The following is a 27,640-nucleotide window of genomic DNA, read 5'->3' as shown; positions in this document are numbered from 1 at the left end:
AGAAGGTGCAGAAGCCAAGAAAAGCTGTGTTCTGCTCCAGCCTGACTCCAACTTGGTCCCTGGGGTGCTTTGGGGATACAGATAAACAGTGTGAAGTTGTTCCACTTTAAGGCAAAGGGGTGGGCCTTCCTAACCCTGTATCACAGAGCCCCTGGTTGCAGATCACACCCCAGAGGATCTACTGAGCAGGTGGCTCTTTCAGCCCACCACAATTCCATGAGCTTGTTCCTGTCAACATCTGTTGGGGGCACTGACAATGCCCTGCCCTAAGATGACGTCTGGACCCTACTTCCTCTTGGAGCCTTGGAAGTGCCCTGTGATTGGCCCTTTATCGCTTGCCTCAGGCGTGTAAGCTGATTGGATAGGATTGAGAGATAAGCCAGGGGCCTTGGGGGAGGGGGGAGGAGGTCCTCTGCATAACGGAATTAACGGAATTAACTGAATTAACTGAAGGCTTCTGGGTAACAGATTTAACGGATAGGATGGATATATAAGCTGGGGGCTTCTGCCCAAGGGGGATGAACTGAAGGTTGGAATAAAGTGCCTCTGGAACACTCTCCAGTATCGGGCAATTTCTTCCGCGGGACGGGAGACCCCGATAAACATCCTTAAGCGCTGGGCAGTGAGCGGACCTGCAGTTGTTGAGGTGGGGTGCCTCAGCCTCCTCCCTTGCCTCCTGCTGCCTCAGACTAATGTGTGTTCCTTGCTGGGGGTATCTCTGCCCCTGGCATCTCGGGTCTCGAGGCCCCTTTCCTACTATCTCCATCACCTATATGGGTCTTGTCTCTGCCCATCTACCCCCAACACTCTCTGTCAGGTCCTTGCCCAGAGCTGGGCACCCATGAGATGACTCTAAGGAGTACAACCAAACTGAGAGGACAGTTAGCTTGGGAGGCCACTGCCTGGAGCTCGTTTAAGCTCTCTGGACTGTAGGCAAGGCGAGGACTAGAACCTGTGATGCCACTGAAATCCTCCTTTGTCTGATCCGGATGGGGGTTCATGTTTTCTAACTTATTCTTCTGGTTTCAGCGGGCTCTGCATTCCTGAGTGGCAGTCTCGCTTGATTGTCACCTTTGCTCTCCTGGGTTGGAAAGCTCTAACTTTATGTATAATTGATAAGAGTTGATCCCCTGCTTGGAAATTTCATGAACCAAAATCCCTAGGGATGTGAACAGACAGACAGACACACACACACACACACACACACACAGCAGAAGCCTCTGCAGTCAAATGTTGGGGATTTCCAGGGGAAGTGGAAAGTTGCCTTCAGCAGCAGCAGCAGGGACACCAGATCAGCTGGCCACGTTTCGCACCCCACTGCCAGCTTTGCTCCACCCCTGAGAGATATCTTGTTTACCCTGAGACAAAGCTCACAAATCCCCAGCCGTCTTCAGGACTGGACCATGCAGCAGCACCACTGTCAGGGCCAGAGAGATCTGAGAAAGACACCCAGGTTCAGTCATGGACCTAGCTCCTCAAACACCAAAGAGGGGCTCTCTGTCTTCCCCATGTCACTCTCACGTGAGTGACTTCCCTCAGCGACAGCCCTTGTGACAAGCAGGAATGCACAGAAGGACACAAAAAAGGCAGCAAAGGTATTCCCAAGACCACCAGGGGACCAGGGTTAGAGAGTCAGGCTGGTGCCAGCCAGGACACACCCAGAAGCAATGACTTTGACCAAGAGCCAAGGCAGCAGCTGAGCTGTGCCTCCCAACTAATCTGGAAGGAAGCAGAGAGTGCAAAGAAAGAGGTTATTCAGGGCTGCAGGCAGCCTCTTTGCCCTGTGCCTTTTGCTTGGCCACCCCCTGATATTCTTCCCACTCATGGGCACCAGCCTTTCCTACCCATGGTAAGTGTGGAGGGGACAGTGTGGGTATTGGCTGCCCAACATTGCCCGAGCAGCTACCTGCAAGCTGCAGGTCATGCAGCACAAGGCAAGCTCACCTCTGGTCAATGACTCCCAGGTACCCATGTCAGCCCTTGGATCTGCCATTTGGTATCACCCGGAGGCCGAGGGTTTTTGTTTCCCTCAAACACTACAGTGGGACTCAGTGCCTTTTCTTTGAGGAAGCGCTGTGACCTTCCTGTTTCCTGTGCACTGACAAAACATCAAGATTGCTGGCTTCTAGGCCAAGATCTCCCAGGGTTAATTTGTATTTATGTGATGTGAACAGCCGCTTGGAAGGAACAGTGAATGGCAGCTCTCAGATGTATGGCCACTGCCCCTGACAATTTCTCCCCTGGGAATAAGATGGAAACCATGGTTACAACGCTCCAGATTCTGAAGGGATATGTTGGCTCAAAATCTACCATGAATCTACAAACTTCTGCCCACATCAATCAAGTGCAGTGGGAAGAGTAATCTGCCTTATTGGATTGGTCTCTCCAAGGAGTTGAGGCCATGTTTATATGAATCTTTCCCTCAAGTCTTAATAGTTAATGGTATCGATCAATGGGGCACAATTAGGCACCCGGAAAGAATCCTATATATGCAAGGTCAGTTGGTTTTTAGACAGGCTGACAACATTATTGAGTAATAGCAGATAATGGACAACTGCCTGTTAGTATGTAAGACAAAGGTTGGATCCTTTCCTCAGACTATATACAAAATTTACTCAAAATGGGTTGAACTTCAAAATCTTCAGGAGAAAACACAAAAAGAAACAAATGTTTATAACCTTGAATTTTGGCTATAGAATCTTAGATATGACATCAAAAGCACAGGTGTGCAGCCCTTATACCCAAATGAGAGACCTGGAAGAAGGTCCTGAGTCCTGGCTTTGGCCTAGCTCAGTCGTGATTGTTGTGGCCATTTGGGGAGTGAGCCCGTGGATGGAAGAGCTCTCTCTCTCTGTAACTCTGCCTTTCAGAATAAGTAAAATCTTAAGAGAAAAAAAAAAAAGACGAACCCTGGAATTTCATGGCCTGTAAATTTTACCTCCACAGAAAGAAATGAGTGATGATTGTGTGGTTGCTGAGTGGGTTAGTTCTGGCTGTGCTGAGGAAGGCACCATTGCTGTCAAAGTGAGCAAGTGTCTCACAGGGCTTCTGCTGAGGGGAGGAGGCCAGTCCTGAAGGCTGTGTGCCCTAACATCTAATATCTGTGACAAACTGTAGGAATGAAGAACAGACCAGCAGTTACAGAGGCTATAAAGGCAGGTAGGCAGATGGAGAGAGGTCTTTTATCCACTGGTTTTCTTTCCAATGCCCTTGCCCATGAGGGCTGGGCAGGCCAAAGTCAGAAGTTAGAACTCAATCTAAATCTATGACAAGGTAGATAACCACTGCCTCCCAGGGTCTGCATTAGCAGGAAGTTGGGCCAGAAGCAGAGCACCAGAGACGTGGACCAGGCACTCCTACATGGAATATGGGCAGTCCCAAGCAGTGACTTTAACCTATTTTTGTTTTTCTGCTTGGACCACAAATCACCATCACAAGTCCCAACCATTGAGTTGCTCTGCTCAGGGATTCCCAGGGTGATTTCTTTTCCTCTGTGAGTTTTGAGGGAGATTTTGTCACAACTCTTCTATGGAGTTTTGCAGAATCAGTGATTCTCAGACTCTCTCCATCAGAGCCCCTTCTTGGGGTAGCCCCTTGTGTTAGGTCATGTTATGGTTCCCACTCCGTTCTCTGAACTCAGCAAGCTCCTCATTGCCTGCCACTACTTTCTCATTTCCTTGTTTTCAGGGCTAGGTGAAAGGCCCATTCTCCCTCCCTCCCTCCTGCTTAGATCTCCACACCGAGATCACCTTATGGCCCTAGGATGACATAGAAAGACCTCAATAACCTCTCCCCAGTCTTGCTGCAGGCTTCTCATCAGAAGTGAAATTGACATTCTGGGTCCTCATGGACAAGATCATAAGAAGCCTTGCAGATTCTTTCAATGCACTTACTTTGGACACTTGTTTAGGATGAAGTCCAATATGGAAATCATAGGGAAAACAGTTCCCCAGATACAATTCTCTCACATTTCAGTGGGTGCTACATCCCAACCTCATATGGCCCACCCCTTGCCCTGACACTCGTGGGTGGGTACTGTGGTCTATCTCTGCCAGGCATTCCCTCCAGCCCCAACATTTGCATGCTTTGGGGACAGAGGTTGATGCTACTTAATTCAGCCCTCGTCTCCCAAGTGTGTGGATTCGTTGGCTTGACCTTCTGGTTTCCCCCTGTCTAAACCATCTCATCTCAGCCTCCTTACGTACCTACAAGTGTAGCAATCTGCTAATGGAAGCCCCAGAAGTCATTCCTCACTTGTCAAACACGCCCTTGGTGGCTCCTCTTCCAGTCTATCCCCAGATCCTCTTCTCCAGGTTCCTTAGTCATATGGTGATGCATAGTGCCTTGGGGACTGAGGTGGCAAATCCCAGCCTCTTGCCCCTCCACCCCGCCATGCAGTGCCTCCTGTACATGTTAAAAAAAAAATAGAATAGGCAACTATGCTGGCACATTGGCATAGTTAATAGAGAATTGGCATTAGCTAGCCCCAGTGTGCCCACTGGCTATTGGCTGCTTTTCTCCCAGCAGTGTAGGCTACCCACACAGTTGCCTACAATCTGGGCAGTATTTCAACTCTTTCAGCCCAAATTAGGAGACTTTCCCTCAGTTTTATAGGCCAATCTCTAGTTTTCTCACCAAAATTTTGCATGAATTTTGTTCCTAAGTCTAGTTACTCAAGACCAGGAATTTTTGAGCAGGTTAGTAGTGGCAGTTACTTTGGGTTGGTTGATCCAAAGTCATTTGCCAAATTTTCTTCCCCTCTTACTCTAACGTAAAGTTTTGTTGGTACTTCAGAGTTCAGACTTTAGATCCCTCCTTGCCCAATGGTGTGAGGAGAGGTCACCTGTTGGATCTTCCTCTGTCTTCTTCTTCTTTAAAGGTTTGTTTGTTTTTGAGCCCAGCATGGTAGCCCAGCGGTTAAATCCTTGCCTTGCATCTTCATGTGTTGTGGGCTAAAGAGCTGATTATCACTCCTTAAGCTGAGCACTACAGGAAATGGGCTTGTGGCTAAAAGCACCTGGTCTAGTGGGACTCATTGGCATCCTATTGGCTTGGTTAAAGGGCTTGGGGGAAAGAGTATATAAGGAGTAATAAAGGGAGGCTTCAGCGAGACTTCCACCATCACTGGTCTCCTGTCGGTGCTTCATCCCCAGATCCTCTTCACGTCTACATTACTGGCTCTGCTGGCCGGAGCATTCATGGATCCCAACCATTTCCCAACCAAGCTCCCTGTTGGCCTGGGAAAGCAATAGAAGACTGCTCAAAGCCGTGTGATCCTGCATCCGTGTGGGAGACCCAGAAGAAGCTCTTGGCTCCTGGTTTTGGATTAACTCAGCTCTGGCCATCATTGACTACTTGGGGAGTGAAGCAGTGGATGGAAGATCTATCTCTGTGTCTCTCCTCTCTGTAAATCTGCCTTTCCAATAAAATAAAATAAAATAAAATAAATCTTAAAAAAGATTTATTTATCTGAAAGATAGTTACAGAAAGAATAAGAAAGATTCCATCTGCAGGTTCATTCCCCAAAGGACCTCAATGACTAGGACCAGGAACGAGGAATAACATCTGAGTCTCCTGGGTGGGTGGTGTTACTGCAAGCTCTGTGGGTTCTTTCCTCAGTTTATTGTCAACATAAAAAGCTAGGAATCGGCTGTAGACTGAGAAGCTCTATTTGCAAAGTGAACAGGAGAAGTGTGGAAGAAAAAAGGGGAAAGAACCTGCTGGGAGAAATATGGGAAATAGGTGTCTCCTGGAGAGAGAGAGAGTGAGGAAACAGAGGAGGGAGGGAGGGATGGAGAGAGACTGAGGCTTTTGAAAATGTCAAGGATTCCTTGGTCGCTCCTTGTTTGGTGGGACCCTGCACTAGACCTTCTCCATTGGAGGTCTCTAACCAATCAGGAAATGGCTGGGCAATCCCTGGGCTGCCTACTTGAAGGTATCATTGAGTAACTGACAAATGGTAAATTTCCCAGAAGTGTACATGCAAACATGGGGCAGTGAGATGGTGGCCCAGGGAGAATGGCCTCCCAAGGTTTGACCCCGGACCTCATGCAAAATTTTAGCAGGCTTGAGTGGTCTCAAGTGGCAACAGCCCAAGGCATGCGCCACTGCTCTCCCAGGTGCATTATCAGGAAATTGGATCCAAAGTGGAGCAGCCAGCATTCAAACTAACTCTTTGAATAAGGCTCCTGGCATTGTAGATGGTGGCTTAACCCTGTTTCTCTGGCCCTGTGCAGCAATGCTAATCCCAGCTCTTGGGTCCTTGGGGATGGTCTTTCTTTGTTGTTGGAAAGATGGAGTTGGATGAGGCTGCTGCTGCCGTGCACAACCCTCTGGCTGGCTTCAGTTGGTTTCCTAAGGGGAGTTCACCAGGGAACATGTTCTCATCCAGTCATGTGTGATTTGTACCCACCTACCAAGTCATGTGGATTTGCACTAGGATTCAATGAGGGGGAGGAATATTGAAATTTCTAGCAATGTCCTATTCGGGCAAAGGCAGTAGTTGCTCTCTGCACCAGGCAACGGGTGTGTGTGTGGGGGGCGGGGGGTTCCTGCTGTAAATAAGAACCAGGAAGCTTCTCTAGATACTGCTGGTGGGCAGGGCAGGCACAGGGCCAGGAGATGGCATCAGCTGTGGGTAGCGAGTCAAGTCAGAAGACTGGGCTAACTGCCTGTTTGTCCCAGAACCCGCATCTCCTCCCACAGGCCAATGCCCTGAGCCCACAGCCATGAATGGGGCGCTCTGTGTTCATGGGGAAGTGGCTGTCCCAGCTACCCTGGCCTCCATGACTGTTCTCAGAAACGTGAGTAATCCTGGCATGTGGGCCTGTCTTACATCCTGCAGTCAGCAAGTTTCCCCAAGCTTGAAGCTTAACAGGAGATGCCCCCAGAGACCTCCAGCAGCTACAAGACACCAGCCTTCCTGCAAGATCTGCATCTCATGAGTGTGGGGTCAGGGAGGCAGTGCAAGGTCACAAGTCTGCTGTGAAACTTGCTGCTCTTCACCACCTCCTAACTGCTGGACAGTGCCGTGGGGGCAGGTGTGGGCTTCTTGGAGGGCCTGCAGGAGTGTGGCAGTCCTGGTCTGTGGGACAGCCCTGTGAAGCTTGTTCCTCTGGCTCCTTGGGAAGCTGAGCTGCTGGGAAATCCCCACTACACACCAGGCAGCCTTTCCTGGAATCTTCTATAGGCTGAGCCAATAAAGGATTTGTCTGCAGGGCCCTGGGGCTACCAATCTTTTCTCACTTGGCAGTGAACCAGGAAAAACTCTCGCCTTGGCCCTGGGCGGATGCTTTCAATCATAACAACAAACATGAGGGTGGGGCGACATTTAGTGCGGGATTCTGCATTCCAGGCAGTCATTACTGCACCACCAGGGACTTACCTCCTCAGACCTGACCGGGGCTATGTTGGTTTCCAGAGGGCTCGGGTTCACAGAAGGTGGAGTGACCTCCCAGAGGTCATGCTGTACAGACCTCGGGATCGCAACTTTGTCATCCCAAGTTCTTGCCCACACAGAAATAGGGTTCAAAGCAGAGGCATAAACACGGTAGCAGATTTGCCTACAGAGGGTGAATACACATTCGTGTGTGTGTGTGTGTGTGTGTGTGTGTATAGGGAAGCGGCTGCCCCATAGAGACAGAGTTGTCATGGGTGGGCCACAGGGTTGCCAGGGAGGAGAGGTGGTGCAAAGAGGCCAGAGAGGGAGGATCAACAAGGGCCAGGGACCCTAAAGGCAAAAACTGGCAGCCTCCACCTGTAACAGTCCACTTTATGGGGTGGGAGGGTGGTGTCCTAATGAAATATGCAAATGAGATGGGGTCTGCATGTGATTTGGGGTGTGTGAGGCTTCAGGAGACCATAATGGTGTCTCACCCTCCTTGGTCTTGGGTAAAACACAACTGAATCATGGGAAAGTGGCAGCAGATTGACAGATAAAGGGTGGAGTTATGATACAGGGGCTGGCAGCAGACATCGTGAGGATCATCTTCCACTCGCTTATTCCTTATTTTGATCTGAAAGGGCGGAGTTACAGAGAGAGAAGACGCAGAGACAGAGAGATCTTCCTTCTGCTGATTCACTCCCTAAATGGTAGCAAAGGCCGATGCTGGTCAGGCCCAATTCAGGAACCAGGATCTTCTTCAGGTCTTCCATGTGGGTGCAGAAGCTCAAGCACTTGGGCCATTATTCTGTTGCTTTCCCTTGCCATAAGCAGGGAGCTAAATCAGAAGTGGAGTATCCAGGATTCAAATCGGCACCTATCTAGGCTGCTGGTGCCACTCCCCCATATAAACAGCAGCCAAGCCCCATGGATTGATCCCCTGGAGGACAGGGACCAGGCAGGGGGTCACACAGGGCCCTAAAAGGGCTAATCCTCCTTCATTCTCATCTCCTTCCAGGCTTCGGCCAAGTCACATGCCCCCAGGCCACCCTTGGCACTTCAACTTTTGTCACCCCTGCCTCCCACTCCTGGTAAGTCCTGCCAGTATCTTAAGGCTTGATCCTTCCTCTGGGCCTGCCTTGCGGGGGGGGCGGGGGTTTAAGTTCCAAGGTCAAACTGCAAGGTGGCAACTGGCCACAGGGACCCTAGTTCTGCTTTTGTGTGTGACTCAGCAGTGCCCTCACCCCCGCAGCCCTGCCCTGTCTGCCTTCTGCCCAGCGTCAGGTGAGGTGGCTGTCAGGCCTTCAGGACCCCAGTCACGCAGCAGAACTTCCCCTGTTGTGGCAACCGTGGTCTCTGAGGAAACAGCTGATTCAGGTGCCCTGTGTCACCCCCACCCTGGGACTGGTGTCTTTAGATTGGGGTGGTGGCCTGGTGGCCAGGGTCGGAGGGGTGAGGCAGGGGAGCTTGCTGGAGGTGATTACTGTGAGGTTGCATCATGTGTTCATGTGGCTTAGATGTCGATGACTTGTGTTTAGCAAAAGAGACTAAAATATAATAAAGTTTTGCCTACAGGGGTTAATGCTAAATTTAAGGGTGGTGGGTGGCAGGAACCCATGTATTTGACCATCTCTGTTGTTTTCCCCAGATATGACAGCTGTCAGTCTTGTGACTAGCAACTTAACCCATGCAAAGCTGGCCCCTGAATTCCCTTAAAAGGGCAGAAGAGATTGGCACCAAGGCCTGTAACTGAATCCTCACTATTTTACTTCAGTATTCTGTTACTTGAAAAAAAAGTAAAAAGCAAATACATTGACACTGGACAAAACCGAGTGGGGAGGCCAGAAATCTCTTCCTGCATGAGCTCTCCTGTTGACTATCTCACAAACACCACATGACGGCCATGCATGTCCTTCTGGGGCAGGCTGAGTAAGAACTTCCAAAGATGTTGACATCCTCGTCCCAGAACCTGTGACTGTGTCACCTTGTGTGCCCCCTGAGACCATTAAGGTCTAATTAAGTTATAGGGTTTGAGATGGGAGAGATTTAGCCTGGATTACTTGGGTGTGTCTGTTGAAATCCAAACAAGCAGGCAGAGGGTTCAGAGTCAAAGGTGATCTGATTTTGGATGCGAATCCTTGTGATGTGATCACAGTCAGTCCATGGACGCAGTGGGGTGGCCTCTGGAAGGAAGTTGGGGTCAGCTCCCCCTGGAGCCTCTGGTAGGAACATGGCTCTGCTGACTTCTAACTGCCACAAGTCATCAGTTTGCGTTGTTTGGGCCGCAGCTTCTTGGCAATTTGTTGCAGCAGCAATAGGTAACCCACACGAATGAGCACACATACTAGACAATGGAGGTGATTTCTAAGCATGGGAGCAGTAGGCTCAGGGAAGGTATCCCCAGCCCTAGGTTGGCAGGGTTGGCATTTCTCAGTCTGACTGTCAGTCTTGCCTTGGATTAGGGTCTAGAGAGCTCTGTGTAACTGCTGGATGGAAGCAAGGATATGGAAGTCTGCCAGGACCAAGCATGTAGCCAGTAGCAACACCATAGGATGGTCTCATTTGTCTGTTCTCCACCTACGATGCATCTGGGGCTGGGTACTTTGACTATCTAAGCACACGGTGTCAGTATCTGCGTGGTTCTGGTGAGGGCACCCTTCCTGGACTGGGTTTTGACATGATAGAGATGGGAAAAGACAAATAAAATGTATCCTTTCAAATGAATGAAAATGCCCCGGCCAGTTGGGTGTTAGTGATGTTAACATGAATGTTGATGCCTTACAGAGAAGGCTATATGGGGCCAGAGAAGAGCAGTGGAGGCTTTTCAGAAGAACTGGGGCTCCTGCTGTCTCCAACAAGACCCTCAGAGCTGTGCAGGGAGAGGTACTGGGGCACTGCCAGCCATGGGGACGTTGGAAGGGGTGGGAGTGGTATTGAAGTTGGTAGGTATGCTGTCAGAATTTTGAAGGGGGAAAAGGACAGGCTGAGCGTAAGTCTGAAATTGATGGAATTTACACATCAGTCTTCAAGGAACCTGGTGGTATCCAGGTGCCAGGGTGAAGGAATAGGAAATTGGCTAGGGTTCATTTCTGACAAGTTGAACAGATGGCTTTGAATTTGGGGATCTAGAAGGGCCAGGAGAGTGGAGGACTCTGTTGGCTGAGCAGTGGGGAGTGCTGGTAGCTCAGGTCCCTGTGTGGCCCCTCCCCAACCCTCCAAAGTTCCTTGTGACAACAGCTCTGTGATGCTGGTCTAGTTCCAAGGGAAACTCCCAGGGCTCAGTTAGCTGCAACTCACTGCACCAAGAGGCTCAGATGATGGAGAAGGCTGTCTTTCCTATTGAAAGCATTAGCACCCTTGCCTGAGCCCCAGCTACACTTCCTGGGTGCTGGATGTCATTCTCCCCATCCTGTGTGGAGTGGGGCTCTTCTCCTGACACTGCCCTGGTTAGACAGCCAGCCAGCCTCAGCAAAACCGAGGAAAGATGGCGTGGTCCGGAAGGTGAGCTACCCTCAGCCAAGAGTCAATTCTCTCTTCTTCAACACTTGCCTCTGCTTTTCTAAATGAGAAATCTCAGGAAATTGGGAACAATTTCTATCGAGGGACAGGTAGCATAGGACAGTGCTAGGATGAACACAAAGGCTTCTATCGAAAGCTCTCAGATGATCTGTGTGGGAGCCTTGGAGGGCGCCAAGGCAAAAGTCAAACACCTTAGTGCATAGACAAAGACTGGAGGAGTCGGAGTAGGGACTCTGGGGTGGTTGGTGTTGGGAGGTTGGGAGGTTGGGGGAGACAAAACAGTCTGGGAAAGGCACACACCTTGGGGCCAAAGCTTTCTACCCTTAGGGCAAGGTAGTGAGAGGTGAGGGACTGGGAGGAGTCCCTAGGCCCCAGGCAGCAGGACCATCACAGGCAGCTGGCTCCCAGTTCACTCGCTCACTATTTCCTGGCTTCCTGATCCCTGGCTCAAGCTTGGCTAGCTGGTGGTTGGCTGGTTCAAACCTGGCTGCCTCCCCGTTTGCTTCCTCAGCGGAGGAAGAAAGACCAAAGACAGCCAGGTGCTGTCACAGAGAACACCCCTCTGTGCTTTCCATAGACTCCTAGTGCAAGTTTTGGCTTTGTTTTCATTCTAACTTAGAAATGAGCAAAGGAGGGCCCGGCGGCGTGGCCTAGCGGCTAAAGTCCTCGCCTTGAAAGCCCCGGGATCCCATATGGGCGCCGGTTCTAATCCCGGCAGCTCCACTTCCCATCCAGCTCCCTGCTTGTGGCCTGGGGAAGCAGTCGAGGACGGACCCAAGCTTTGGGACACTGCACCCGCGTGGGAGACCCGGAAGAGGTTCCTGGTTCCTGGCTTCGGATCGGCGCGCACCGGCCCGTTGCGGCTCACTTGGGGAGTGAAACATCGGATGGAAGATCTTCCTGTCTGTCTCTCCTCCTCTCTGTATATCCGGCTTTCCAATAATAATAAAATCTTTAAAAAAAAAAAAAAAAAAAAAAAAAAAAAGAAATGAGCAAAGGAAAAGAGCACAGAGCAAGTCCTGGTGTTCATGGGCACAGAGATGTCTACACTCTGTGAGGAGAGAGAGCTGGGTCCCAGGCCTCCTTTCCCTCCTTTGTCTCTCAGAGTCCAGGACACACAGTGAAAAGATCAAGAGCCGGAAGAGCAGAACTCTGTGAGGTACGGCCTTGCCCTTTGGCCCAGAACCACACAGGTGACTTTAGCTCACCAGAGGGTCCATGGGAGGGGCCTCAGAGAGAGGCTGCTGGGAAGGGAAGCCCAGCAACTAGGAGTGGGCGTTTGCCCACTAGGGGGCACTATGGGCTGCAGAGACCTGCACTGCCTGCAGTCCAGCTGTGGACAAGCTGGCCTCACTGCCACAAGGACTATTTCTCTTTGAGGGGAGCCTCTCGTTTGTCCCCCTCGGTGCACTGGTGAGTGTTAGCTCTTTTCTCCACACCCCCTGCCAGACACAGCAAGTGAGCCACAGGACAGGTCCTTTATTCGGGTGGGGGTGGTAGCTGTGGGCAGGGAGAAAATGCAGCAGAGAGAGAGTGCTTGAGGAGGGAAGAGAGAGAACAAAGGAGGAAGGAGACACAGAGAGACACAGAGCAGAGCAGAGCAGAGCAGAGCAGAGCAGAGCAGAGCAGAGCAGTGCAGAGCAGAGCAGAGCAGAGCAGTGCAGAGCAGAGCAGAGCAGAGCAGAGCAGAGCAGAGCAGACGGAGCAGAGCAGAGCAGAGCAGAGCAGAGCAGTGCAGAGCAGAGCAGAGCAGAGCAGAGCAGAGCAGTGCAGAGCAGAGCAGAGCAGAGCAGAGCAGAGCAGAGCAGAGCAGAGAGAGCAAAGGGCAGGGGCATCTTTATAACCTTGAGCTGGCTTGTGGGCAGTGAGGGTACGAAGTTCACTTAGGCCAGTGGGTCTTAAGGGGGCCCAGACCGAGGGTGAACGGGCATTCAAGGGGACTGAGACCGGGATTTAAGGCAGTGCTGGGGAAGCAGGTACTCCAGGTGGCACTAGGTCTGGGATGGCAGGGTCAGTCTCCAGGGTCATGTTCCACTCTCCTTAGAGTGAGGAGAGGTGCAGGGAGACAGAGGTGTGGAAGCACTTTGTAACTGTTAGTCCCGTGATGACACGGATGCTTGGGCTCAAGGTCTGTTCCCCAAGGCCCCCCTAGAAGGGACATCCCACTGGATCACTCTTCTCCTCATTCCAGCCTTCACACGTCACCAGGGGAACCCAAGGAGGCTCCAGGCCTCACTTCCCTTCTGCAAAGGTGAGGAACATTCTGCATGTCTCCTTCTTGCACCTGCTGTAACTCACAGGGCCCGGAGCCCCAAGGGCAGCAAGTCCATCAGACTGAGATGGGGAGGGGGGAGTAAGAGATCAATGAAGACATGGTGGAGGGGAGGGGCCATGGGCTGCAGGCACCAACCCTTGTATTGACTGGGTGGGTGAATCACCGGCCCTGCCTGTTCCTAGCTTTAGCTGTGCCTCATTCTCCAACAGACAGCTGGGGAGGCTCCCATGTGGCGATCCCCATGATGATGAGCAAAAGACAGCACCTCTCCAGCACAGTGGCCACATGGGGATGAGATGATGATTATACACTCTGTCCATGTCGACTACCTCAGGGTCCCTGATTGAACAGGCTCTGCCAGTGGCTCTTACACTGTCGCCAGACCAGTGATTCCCCCTGATCTCTTATCCCCAAATGCCTCTTGCTCACCAGAGCCATTACTGCCCCCAAAATGCCTCTTGCCCCAGACATGTGTGCTGACTGCTCCCCAACCAGCTCAGGTGGCCCATCCTCTCCACCCCTCGGACCTCAGCATGCCTCTCCATCAGTGCAGATCAGAGACTCTTTCATTGGACTCCATGCCACAAGGCTTATCTACTCCCAGCTCTTGGTGACCTCCTCCCACACCAGGGCTCTCAGCCCAGGATCCCACCAGCTGCCTCATCTCTGCCCTCTTTTGGTGGCAGGCAGCTGCCAGTGCCTGGCACCTCTGCCCTTCAACAAGCAGCAACACCCAGTGGGCAGGGGCTGGCGGCTGCTGTTTCATCAACTCCAATGTCCAGAAGTTGCAGCAGGGAAGACGTAACAGGAGGGGCAGAGGAGGAATTGCTCCACCTCCTGGATGCCCTGGGGATCAGCGTAGGGTCCTCAGGTGGTCAGCAGGACACCACTGCCCTCCACCACTCTGGGCCATGAAAGACGAAACAGAGGAACTGCCTGATCCTCACAGGTTCTATTTTCCCAAGGTCTGGGAGGATCCTTTCCAGCAGAAAAGCAGCCAGCTCTACTGGGGCCTTCCAGTTTTGGTGGCTACTTTTGGGATCCTAGTAGAGTTTCTGTCTGTTTTATATAATGGACTCAATCATTCCTTCTCCCTAAATATTTATGATAAAACACCTCCAACGTTGCTTTCCTCCCTGCCCTTGCTCTGCCGCATGATCCCAGCCCAAAGTTTATCTGCAACACTGCCCTGGCCTCAGTCTCCGCCTCTGGCACAGATCCAGAACCAGTCACCCTGCTCATCACCCCTTCAGGTGCCACAGGCTGTTCATCTCACAGTCAGGCCTGTGAGGCATCTTTTCCTAGAAGGAATGAGGTCCAATACACTTTCACCACAGCTCTTGAGCAACCGGAGCATCTCCTTTGGAAGAAAGGACAAAGCAGGAGGGCTTTACCTCAACCGGTCCACAAAGCGCACCAGATGTTTGGGCCTCCCAGGACCACAGTTCAGTACTCAGATTCCCAAAGGACTTCATCAACTCTGACCTCTGCAAAAATTGGAGCAACACTTCCAAAAGAGGCTTGCACAATCCTATGTGGGCCTTCCAAGAAGGGAAAATGGTGTGTCACCAGGGATTTTTTTTTTAAGCCTTAAAGGAAAATGCATACTAAGAAGATTCAAGAACAACCCCAAGGGACCTCCCTTGCATCCCAGACCAAAGGGAACGGGACAGATGTGCATCGCATCGTCAAACCACTGGCGCAGGCTGTGACGGACCATAGCTCGGGCTGGGGACCAACCTCACAGGGCTACACTGCAGCATCTGCCACTGACATCCAGAACAGGCAGCAGGTAATGCTGGGTTGGACCATGACACTGGCCAGGATGCTAGAGAATCAGATCTAGGGGCAGATTCTGTGTAGGAGAGATTTGCAGTCGAAACCACCCTCCTTAATTTATTTGTCCACTTAATTAATTAATTTTGGAGTTAAAACAACTTATCTTTTTAAAAAATGTTCATACGATTTATTTATTTTTGTCTATTTATGGGAACATTTAAAACCTAGCTCCGCTCCTTTCCTTTTCGTTTTTTTTTTCTTTAATACATGTTTTTTCCTCCCCAGAGGCTGTGGCTTCTGTCAGTGCCATGCTGGTGTGTTGGGAAGCAGTCAGCATTTTCCCTTGCTGAGTGCAGTATTTAGAAGGGGCGGGACGTAAACAAAGGCTGGCACTGGTATTGCACACTCTCCCTTCCCCAGGTCCCTTGCCGCACCTTAGGTTTTCACAACTTGGCATGCCTGGGATGAGCAAAGAGCCCCCTCCAGAGGACCCAACCCTGACTTTGGTCTCACAGCCTGGAGCTTTTCTGTGACTGTAGGAAGGGGTTGCAGGACCAGCCTAGGACCAAATGGCTTCACACACCACCCAGTGGGTGGAGTGCTTGTAGTATGTGACCCTGAGTGCAGAAGTAGGAGAAATCTTGCTCTCATGGTCTCTCAGAAGGGAGCCAACAGCCTTGTATCTCTCCAAGAAGACCTGGGATGGTTAATGGGACTTGCTGCAAACCCCATCAGACCCCTGGGAAGATGGGGTGCAGAACTCACAGGCTCCCCTTAGTACATGAATAATCAACCCCACAACCCAGGAACCTCCTAGTGGTCCCAGGAATGAGAGAGGAGATGGGACCCAAGAGGGGCTGAGACATGGAGCAGAGTCACCTGTCCCCCCCAGAGGGCTATGCCCAGGTTGGCGTCCTGGGCCTGGAGACCACTGGGATCTTCTGAACAGTCAAGCAGGCAGGCATGGGGAGGGGTGAATTTGGGTGAGAATTCTTGAGGAAGAGAGTCACAGTCGGTGACAGGAAGCTAGAACAGCCGCGTGCAGGAGACAGCAAGCCCCCATGCTCTCTGCTCTGTCCATCCTGTCTAATGCGGCAATGCAGCAAGGCCAGGCATGACCCAGGGGCACTCACCACCACACCCCGCTCCCACGTGTTCTGACCTAGAACCACTGAGGGATGTATGACAGGACCCTGTAGCAAGAGAGCATGCTGTCAGAGACATCGCCCAGTTCCTGACCACTGCAGCTGGGCATAGGGACAGTCCCTAGAGAGGACACACACACAGAGTCCTCATACAGACATGTCCCAAGATGCCCACAGAGATCTTGCACAGAGTCCTAGCAGACATCCCCCGAAGGACCTATCAAGGAAACCTGCCGGCATGATTGCCTCCTGCTGCCTCATGTTGCCCTAGAGACTCCGCCGGAGCCAACACAGGAGAGCCCGCACAGCGCCCCAGAGCTGGGACCTCCCATCCAGTGGGCCCTCCCAGGGGATCCAGGGCTACTCAGCCAACAGATGGCTCGGGAGCAAGACTGTCACCCTCACTGCCATCCCTGAGACCGACTTTGTTAACTGTGGCCCCAGAGGGAGCTGGTGCTTAGTGTCCAGCACAGCAATTTTTTCTTTGGTATCACTGGTGCCACTGACTGCTGAAGACAGACAGGTTCGTGTTGACCTGCTAGATTTGCACCTACGCTGGTTGCCATTCACTTCAGTGCAAATCCACACCTTACAAAAATAAAATTTCAGACAAAAATAAAATTCTGCTGGCCTCCGGTGAGAGACAACATGCCATTCATCCAGGTTTAATGCTCAGCTCATCAAATGGTATTCATTTCATAGGCACAACACCCTGAATTAGATAGGTTACTTCTTTTCCCTGAAAACTTGATACAGACCTGCAGGAAGTGGGCTCTAGAAGTGAAAGCAGCAAAGAGGCACCTGACTCATCCTGGCCCTCTAGGGGTTGTGGAAATGCCACAAGGTTTGCACAGAGCAGCTCGGTCAGGTTTGCAGGGTTTCTTTTTTCTTCATTGAAACCAGCTAGCATGTACACAAAGGCTTTAAATTTTTTACTTATTTATTATTATTATTAATACCATCATCACATTATTTACATCTTATGATACAGTTCCACAGGCCCTGGAATTTACCCTACTCCATCCCTTAATCCCCCTTCACAGAGTTCCCCCATATCATTACAACAGAATAGTTCCCCATAAACAGTCATAAGTCCATCATTGTGGGCATAGACAATGGCAGAGATTCTAGCATCCCATTGTCATGACACATCCAACAGTTTCACTGGGAGTCTATCCTCAGTCCAGAAGCAGAGATGCACACTGCACCGTATCCTTACATCTGGACATATCAGTCTCCACTATACTGTCACTATAAATCCCCCAAGTGAAAAGCCACAAAACCAAACCAGCAACAGGAAGAAAAACAAAAATTTACAATGACACAAAGTTAAACAACATGGCACTGGATATGATAGTCTTCATTAAACAGTTCCTATACATCCCCTTAAATGAAAAGCCAGAAAACAAAATCAACAACAGGAGAAAAAATAGACTTACAACACCATGAAGTCAAATAACATGCCACTGAATGACTAATGTGTCACTGAAGAAATGAAAATCAAGAACCTTCTTGCAGAAACTGATGCTACTGTATGATCTATGAGTCATTGAAGAATTTAATGAGAAGAAAATGTTTTGAAGAGATGAAACTAACAAAAAAAAAAATCCATGAGATACAGATTCCGCTGATCTTTGTTGGTGAGATGGATCTCCTGTAGGCAACAAATGATGCTTGATACATTTAAGCCATTTTTATTCAGGGTTAATATAAATATTTGGTCCTGTCATTTACTAATGGGTTATTCATTGATTTAGTCTTGTGTTGTTTTACTGGGAAGTTCTTCACATTTGCCTTTGGTTTTGTTAGGTGCTATTCCTCTTCTCTGTCAAGAGAACATCTTTAAAGTATCATTTGTAGGGCATGTCTAGAAGCATGTCTTTCTTTGCTGTGAAAGAATTTTATTTCCTTTTCGAAGACAAAGGAACGCTTTGCTGGGTACATTATCCTGGGCTGATTTTTTAAAAATATATTTACTGAAATAAAATGAAATACAATAGTTCTGAAATGCTATTCATTTCATTGCTCCAAGGTTGAGGAAATCCTTCCAAGGACCATTGGCTGACATAGTCCACCTTCGAGTATCCACTCACCGAGAAACCTGCTGTCAAAGCTTGGCCAGGTGAACTGTCCAGTTTGTTCTGTCCTCCATCCTCTGCCATGGAATCAGTTATACTCCACAAGCCTCAGTGAACTGCTGTGTTCCCCGTGTGCATCTAGGGGTGCCATCCACTGCACAGGCTTCAGCAACTGAGGAAGCTTGGTTCGGACACATGCATTCTACGGTCAGAACAAAAATCCTGAGATTTTTCCCTGTTGGAGATTTTTCAAGTTGGAGGTTTGAATCCAGTGGTCGTGTTGAGGACAATTCCCAAAGAAATCTAGACTGATGTAACCTCAAACCTGTCTTCTCTGTGTGCCAGCCAGTGTGGGGTCAAGCCTAGTCCGTCATCCACATTAGCCTACACACACACTGGTGCTTGCAGTTACCTAGGTAGCTCTGTCTCCTGCACCATCTCTTATACAAACCAATGGAAGCTGCGGTGCAGCCTAACCCTCCCCACCACACACACAGCTATCATAAATACCAATATGAATGGCAACTTAGTCAGAACAAACGCCAGTAACTTCCACCAGGCCTGTGCCCAGCCCCAGTTCCTGCAAATGCCAGGATGTGTAGCAGTCTGGTTTGTCCCACATCCCATTCAGTTCTTGTACACATCAATGGGTGCTTCAGCCAAGCTCAGCCCAACCAGTCCCACTATCCAACACCCAGTTATTTTGGCGGGTGATACCACCTATCCAGCCAAGCATTCCCCAGCCATGGTTCTCATGCTCACAGGTGGGAGCTGCAACTCATCAGAGGGGAGCCTTCATTTTTCATACGATACCCACCCCAACCCTAGATCTTGCACTTTCCAGGTGGTACTATGGTCTAGCCTGACAGGCATTGCCCCCAGTCCTGGCACTTGCCAGCACATGCTGCAGCCAAGCCCGACTAACCTGGCTCATGCATGTGCCAGTTGCTTAGTTCAACCTGGCTCTCCCTCTAACCTAGGTGACATGCAGACCAATGCATGTTGTAACCCTGCCCAGCCTGGTCTTCCCCCAGTCTCAGTTCTTAATGTAGCCCAAAACGGGATCACTGCGCCTGGGGTCTTGTGTGTACTGGTGGATGCTGCAGCCTACTTGGTATGGCCCATCTCACCTTGGAATTCACTGGCTGCACCCAGTCCTAGCCTTAAGGAAAAATGGTTGGTTTTGGGCCCGGCGGCATGGCCTAGCGGCTAAAGTCCTCGCCTTTGAAAGCCCCCGGGATCCCATATGGGCGCCGGTTCTAATCCCGGCAGCTCCACTTCCCATCCAGCTCCCTGCTTGTGGCCTGGGAAAGCAGTCAAGGACGGCCCAATGCATTGGGACCCTGCACCCGTGTGGGAGACCCGGAAGAGGTTCCAGGTTCCCGGCTTCGGATCAGGGCGCACCGGCCCATTGCGGCTCACTTGGGGAGTGAAACATCGGACGGAAGATCTTCCTCTCTGTCTCTCCTCCTCTGTGTATATCTGGCTATAATAAAATGAATAAATCTTTAAAAAAAAATGGTTGGTTTTGCAGCCCAATCCATTCAGTCTCACACACCATCTTGGTTCTTACATACGTCACTGGGTAATGTGAACTGGCTTAGCTTAATGCAGTCCACTCCTAGATCTGAGTCACACATACACCAGGAGGTACTATAATCTGGCCTGGTCTGGGCTACACCCAGCTATACCCAGTAGCTACTAGGCCCTTACCCAGCTTAGTTTACCCTACTGTCTCAGCCTTGTTCTGGTGAATGTTATGGCCTGACTCACCCCACACCCAATTCTGGGGTGTGCCTTTGAGTGCTGCACCCTGGCTCAGCCCGGTCAGATCTTAACCCCAGTTCTGGGGGTCATCCAGCCTGGCCTTAGCTGTACCTGCTGCTGTTATCAAGAGCCAGATGGGTGTGGATCAACTGAGCTAGATCACAGCATAAGCTGGAAAGTGCTGGGACTGGGTACAATTCATGTCAGGCAAGATTGCGGTACCCCCTGGCAGGCACAAGATCCAGGGCTAAGACATTTCAGGCAGGGGAACTTTGGGCACTCCCATGCTAGGCTGTGCCTATCTTTGGTAAGCACAAGAACTAGGGCTGAGGGAATGCCAGGCCAGACTAGGTGTTTCCAATCACAGTATCTTCCTAAGTTTATGCTCAGTTTTTATTCTTGTCCTAGTATTTTGATTTTCATATTGACAAGTCCTGAGAAATCCTTATACGTATTGGACACATTCTGTTGTTGCTGTTCAATTGCTATTTGGCGATTGTTTTCCACAAGTTTTAGTTTGCTTTTTATTTCCATTAACAATGTGTGTCTGATAGCAGAACATTCTAATTATAATAAGGTACAACTCATATTTTCTTGTTTCATAGTATTCATTCTTCTGTGTTTCATATGAAAAATGTAGGACGGGTGGGGGGCAGTGTTGAGAAATAGCAGGTGGACCCCTGTTCCTGTCCTGGCTGCTCCGGTGCTCATCCAGATGCTGATGATGGCCTGCAGGAAGCAACAGAAGCTGGCCCAGTGTCTGTGCTCCAACCATCCATGTAGGAGAGCTGGAGAAAGTTCCCGGCTTCGGCCTAGCCCAGCCCTGTCTGGTGCAGCTACCTGGGGAGTAAACCAACGCACAGAAGATTTCTCTGTGTTTGGCCCTGCCTGTCTTCATCACTCGTTCAAACAAATAAAATCTTTAAAAATAAACATGGGTAAAGCATGGTTACACAGATTTTTTTTTTACTGTATTTTTCTTGAAATATTGTATACTTGATCGTAGCCAAAAGGCGAAGAAGCGATTTTTTCTTCAAGTATTGTACATTAGGTTTTGTATTAAAACCTGACTGATTTTGAGAAAAAATTTCTATATGGCATGATTGATGACTTAGTGCTTTGTTTTGTTTCACAGACTATTCAAAACATTCATCACGCCTTTTAAGAAACACTATCCTTCCTATATTGGCTGCTATCTTTTGTCAAAAATTATCCGACTATAAAGCCAACTCTACTCAAGGATGAAGACACAGCTCACAAAGCCTCGTCTCATACTGGAGTGCAAATTGGAGTCCTGGGAAAGCAGCCAAGATGGTGCAAGAATGGCCATGAGGATGATGTCCCTGGCTCCTGGCTTCAGCCTGGCCCAGCTCTGGCCCTTGTGACAGCTTCGAGTGAGAACCAGCACTGAGAAGACCCACCCGGCCCCGCCCCCACTGTTCTCTGCTGTTTCTCCGTGAGCAAGTGTCTGTCTCTCCATAAATGTTTGTACTTTTGGTGCCTATATTTTCTAGGTGGCATACAAAAAATACAGCCATATCAATATCTTGAAGTGTTTCTTCTTACAAAAATATGCAAGTATTAGATTTATCATAATTTTTTTAAAAGGATTTTTTTTATTTTTTAAAGATTTATTCATTTTATTACAGCCAGATATACACAGAGGAGGAGAGACAGAGAGGAAGATCTTCCGTCTGATGTTTCACTCCCCAAGTGAGCTGCAACGGGCCGGTGCGCCCTGATCCGAAGCCGGGAACCTGGAACCTCTTCCGGGTCTCCCACACGGGTGCAGGGTCCCAATGCATTGGGCCGTCCTTGACTGCTTTCCCAGGCCACAAGCAGGGAGCTGGATGGGAAGTGGAGCTGCCGGGATTAGAACCGGCGCCCATATGGGATCCCGGCACGTTTAAGGCGAGGACTTTAGCTGCTAGGCCACGCCGCTGGGCCCGATTTATCATAATTTTAAGTAATAAAATAATAAAGCAGTCTAAGATGAATTAATTGACCAAGTGGGAAAATCTGTAAGTATAAATTTGTTCTGCTGATTAATAAATTTGGCTTCTTTACAAAAAACCCACCATTGCTTTTATTTTCATATAACCTGATAGAAGGTTATTTGACTTTTCCAAATTTACTCTTTACCAAAGTGGTTTTTCTTGAATCTTTCCTTAAAAAAAAAGATTTATTTATTTTTATTGGAAAGTCAGATATACAGAGAAGAGGAGATAGAGAGGAAGATCTTCAGTTTGATTATTCACTCCCCAAGTGACCGCAATGGCTGTTGCTGCGTGGATCCAAAGCCAGGAACCTGGAACCTCTACCAGGTCTTCCACATGGGTGCAGGGTCCCAAGGCTTTGGGCCGTCCTTGACTGCTTTCCCAGGCCACAAGCAGGGAGCTGGATGGGAAATGGAGCTGCGGGGATTAGAACCAGCACCCATATGGGATCCTGGCGTGTGCAAGGCAAGGACTTTAGCTTCTAGGCTACCACACTGGGCCCAAATGCTTAAATTCTGGTGTAAGTTATGCTTCAATATTACATCATGATATCCAGATTTATAGGACTTTTGGAGAATTCAAAGGTTATAGTCCTGGGAAGAAGAATCAGTATCTAGATGAAATATCAATTCAATGGGAGCCAGCACTGTGGCATTGCAGCATAAGCCTCCATTTGCTGGCGCTGACATCCCTATGGGCACCTGTTCATGTTCTGGCTGTACCACTAAGATCCAGCTCCCTGCTTCTGACCTGAGAAAAAGGCAGTGGATTATGACCCAAGGCCTTTGAAATAAAACCAACTTTCACGTTTGGGGTTGTAACTGAGGAGCATCAGGCATTCACGGATCATGACCCAAGGCCTTGGGATGTTGCACTCACACAGGGGACCCGCAGGAAGCTCCTGCCTGCTAGCCTTGGATTGGCTCAGCTCTGGCCACTGTGGCCATTTGAGGAGTGAACCAATACAAGGAAAATGTCTCTCTGTCTTTCCTTCTCTCTGCGTAACTCTGCCTTTCAAGCAAAATTAAAGAACTCTTAAAAAAAATAGTCAACAGAGTGTCTGATCCCTGAGCAGTGTCAGAGCTGGGACTGTGCCTCTTACCCTTAGGCTTCTTCGCCACAAAAGCATCATTGAATTATTATTTTCCAAAGCTAAGGTCAGAGTTCCTCCTGGTAATGAATTTCATCATGAACTTCACTATTCCAGACTCATGTGTTTACTCACTATGAAGAAAATTATACTGATGGGCCCGGCGGCGTGGCCTAGTGGCTAAAGTCCTCGCCTTGAACGCACCAGGATCCCATATGGGCGCTGGTTCTAATCCCCGCAGCTCCACTTCCCATCCAGCTCCCTGCTTGTGGCCTGGGAAAGCAGTCGAGGACGGCCCAAAGCCTTGGGACACTGCACCCACGAGGGAGACCTGGAGGAGGTTCCAGGTTCCCGGCTTCGGATCGGCGCGCACCGGCTGTTGCGGCTCACTTGGGGAGTGAATCATTGGACAGAAGATCTTCCTCTCTGTCTCTCCTCCTCTCTGTATATCTGACTTTGTAATAAAATAAATAAATCTTTAAAAAAAATTATACTGATGCACTTCTATCCTAACAAACGTGCAACATGTGAATGGCACATCCCTGTGGACTCTGAGAGGTCCTGACGTAAGAGGGCACACAGTACCCACAGCACCTCTTCACTGAGTGAGCTGTTTATTTTCTTTTCTTTTTTTTTTTTTTTTTTAAAGATTTATTCATTTTATTACAGCCAGATATATACAGAGGAGAGACAGAGAGGAAGATCTTCCGTCCGATGATTCACTCCCCAAGTGAGCCCCAACGGGCCGATGCGCGCCGATCCAATGCCGGGAACCTGGAACCTCTTCCGGGTCTTTCATGCGGGTGCAGTGTCCCAATGCATTGGGCCGTCCTCAACTGCTTTCCCAGGCCACAAGCAGGGAGCTGGATGGGAAGTGGAGCTGCCGGGATTAGAACCGGCGCCCATATGGGATCCCGGGGCTTTCAAGGCGAGGACTTTAGCCGCTAGGCCACGCCGCCGGGCCCGAGCTGTTTATTTTCAAAGGTAAGAGAAGATCTTTTGTCCACTTACAATCTACATTAGAAGGTAAACTGAATTTGGGAAAGACAGGAGTTTCCCAACTACTTTGGAGAATAGAGTTGTGAAATGAAACCTTGATTTAATTTTCTTGGTGGATGTTAACTGACTATGCGTAATAGGTTCAAAGAGCTAGGTTTAGTTTTCAAATTAATCATGTTGTAGGTAAAAATCCAGGACACATTAGGTTTTCGGTCACACCTCTTAAGTGAACCTACTAGACATATACACAACTGTTTTTATGGCATTAAAAAGTTTAAAAAATCTAATTATTTTAAGATTGTAATTAATTTAACATGATTTACAGATACAGTTTTCTTTTTAAGATTTACTGATTCTTATTGGAAAGTCAGATATACAGAGAGGAGAGGAGACAGAGGAAGATCTTTCATCTACTGATTGACTCCCCAAGTGGCCGCAAGAGCCAGAACTGAGCGGATCTGAAACCAGGAGCTAGGAGCTTCTGCTGGGTCTCCCTCACAGGTGCAGGGTCCCAAGGCTTTGCGTCGTCCTCGACTGCTTTCCCAGGCCACAAGCAGGGAGCTGGATGGGAAGCAAGGATGCCGAGACATGAATTGGTACCCACATGAATCTGGCTCATGCAAGGTGAGGATTTTAGCCACTAAGCTATGGTGTCAGGTCCCTGGTTCACATCTTGCTGCTCCACTTCCCATCCAGCTCCCTGCCCTGCTTATGGCCTGGGAAAGCAGTGGTGGATGGCCCAAAATCTTGGGACCCTGCCCCCTTGTGAGAGACCATGAAGAAGTTACTGGCTCCTGACTTCAGATCGGCTCATATGAGGATATTGTGGCTATTGCCTCAGATATGGGAGTGAACAAAAATAGAAGTACTCATCATATTAAACCTTTGCTATGGGCATGGAATTTTGTTCACATTGCTTGTTTCAACCTTTGTAGAAATTCATGCAGCTAAAATGTGCATGAGGCATGCCGGGTTCAAATCCATATCCTTCATAGATTCTGAAGTCATTCTGCTTTTCCACTGCTCCCTGTTGGGCGCACGCTCACATTGTTAATAACGTTGTCCATTGTTGCGCTGCGCACTCCTCTGCGAAAGGAAGGAAAGTGGGGATCTTTGCCTGTTAGGATGACACCATACATGGGATGACAGAAAAGGGAAATAATGTAAGACTCTGAAGTGATATCTAAGATGCATAGCCAGCAGATAAACTGAAATTATTGTTGAGATTTTTTTCACACTGTATGAAACATATGTTTGCAATGTTTTCTTAAGTTGAATGTATTTTGGGTTTCTATTTGAAAATTCTTGATATTTCATACTTCTGATGCATTTAATCTCTTCCGTTGGGAGAATGAAAGCATAATACACATTTGGTGTGGGAGATTCTTGCATATTTATGAAAATCTGCTTTTTATTTTGTTTTCTAGGATGTAACACTTGCTATCTGTTAGGAGAGCTGTGACTCAACCAGCTGCATGCATCTTATCTTTGTGGGCAACAGGCAGGCAATATTTTTCTCTGTTTAGATGGTAAACCACTGGGGTTTAAGTGATTCTCCAATTTTTGCTGAAGACAAAAAATGTGATATTTATTTTCACCTTTGTATGCCATGACTTTAGTATTTTGAAAATTGTTTCTGTATTTTTACTGCCATTTCAGATCTTAATTCTCTGTGTAACCAAATTATTTCACCATAGATCTATTTCCTACTTTATAGTTCTTAATTACATTCCGTATGTTGACTACTTCATGAATTGTACTATTACATTTTAAAACTGCACCTTTTTCAGTGTTTTTGTGGTGGTGTAACAAGGCAGATATCCAGTGTGGTGTTGGCACCCCACATGGGCACTGGTTTCTGTCCTGGTGCTCTGCTTCGGATCCAATCCCTGTTTAGGACTGAGGAAATCAGCGAATGATGGATCTAGGCTTACGGCCTCTCGCCCACACGGGAGACCTGCCTTGTTCCTGCCTGTAGATCAGCTAAGCCCTGTCTATTCTGGCCATTTGGGGAGTGAACCGGCAGACCAAAGAAATCTTTTCTGTCCCCTCTCTCCTTCTCTCTGCATATCAGCACTTCAAATAAAAACAAGTGAATATTTTAAAAGATAAATACAATTTAAGTGAAATGCTGAAATCGTCTCAGGCATTGAGCTCTCATAACAGGCAGCACATTTGTCCTTCCAGGAGAAAAGGCCTTCCGTTTTCGGAACACAAGTGCTGAAAATGCGAAGATGAAGAGTTGATGAAGTTTCAGTAGGAAGTGGAGTTACCAAAAAACACGCATGTCTCAGAGCACGTTGTTACAGCATCACACACTGATCCGTTCAGATCTCATTTTTGTGTAAGGTGGCAGAAGGGCATCTTACTTCTGACTTCTGCAGGCTGCTATCCAACTGACCCAGCAGCATTTGTTGAAGAGACCAGGCTTTTCCCCTGGATTCTTTCCAGTTCTCTTGTGGAAGAACAGTTGGCTGTACATGTGTGGGCTCCCTTCTGGGGTCTCTGTTCTGTTCCAGTGATCTGCTCTGTTTCTGTACCAGTACCCACATTGCTTTGATGATCACTGCCTTGAGGTCTAAAACTGTGATTTCTCCACCTTAACTTTTATTCTTCAGGATATCTTTGGATAATTCATGGTCTCTTGTGTTTTCACATGAGCTTTTGTATCATCTTTTTTGTTGTTTCTGTGAAGAATGTTGTTGGAATTTTAATTGGGTCACTTTCAGTGATATGGACAAGTAATTACGTTCAGTAATATGGACATTTGATGGTGAGTCTACTAATCATCATCCAGTAACATGATCAGCTTTTCCATCATTTCATGTCTTCTTTTCTTTTTTAATGTTTTATAATTTTCATCATAGAGGTCTTCCATATCTTTGGTTAGGTTTATTTAATATTATTCTCGCGACTTTAAGAGGGACTATACTTAAGAAGTCTTTCTCATCCATGGAGTTACTTGTGTGTGTGAGGACAATTGATTTATGTTCATTATTTTGTACCATGCTTCCCTGCAACTCTCTTTTGAGTTCCAGTAGTTTCTAGATTGAGTCTTTTGGTTCTCCTATGTAGAGAATCTTGCTGTCTGTGAGTGGGGATCATCTTAATTCCTTGTTTTCAATTTGAATTCCATTAATTTCCTTCTTTCACCTAATAGCTCTAACAAGAATGCCCACTATTATGTTGAATGGCAGTGTTGAAAATGAACATCCTTCTCTAGTTCCACATCATAGTGTACATGCTTCCAATCTTTCCACACTTAGTTGGATGCTGCTAATCAGTTTGATGTATATTGATTTGGTTGTGTTGTAGAATCTTCCTTCTATGTTTATCTTGCTTTATTTAGCGTGAAGTCATGCTGGCTTTTATCAAATGCCTTCTCTGTATCCTTTGAAATGATCATGTGATTTTTAGTCTTCAATTTGTTTCGCTGACTACAATGGTTTGCTTACTGGTCGCCTCCCCCAGACAATGCCCCAGTCTTAGATTCACACACGGAAAACAGAAGCCACTTCTTCTCTAACAAGTGAGCCTGCTCCCTGGGAAAAAAATGACATTCCTGTGTTCCCCATGGGATCTAGGCCCTCTTCCTCTGTTCCCAATCTCT

This window comes from Ochotona princeps, chromosome 4, assembly GCF_030435755.1.
Source record: "Ochotona princeps isolate mOchPri1 chromosome 4, mOchPri1.hap1, whole genome shotgun sequence".
NCBI classification, from domain to species: domain Eukaryota; kingdom Metazoa; phylum Chordata; class Mammalia; order Lagomorpha; family Ochotonidae; genus Ochotona; species Ochotona princeps.
This window is presented reverse-complemented; position numbering follows the sequence as displayed.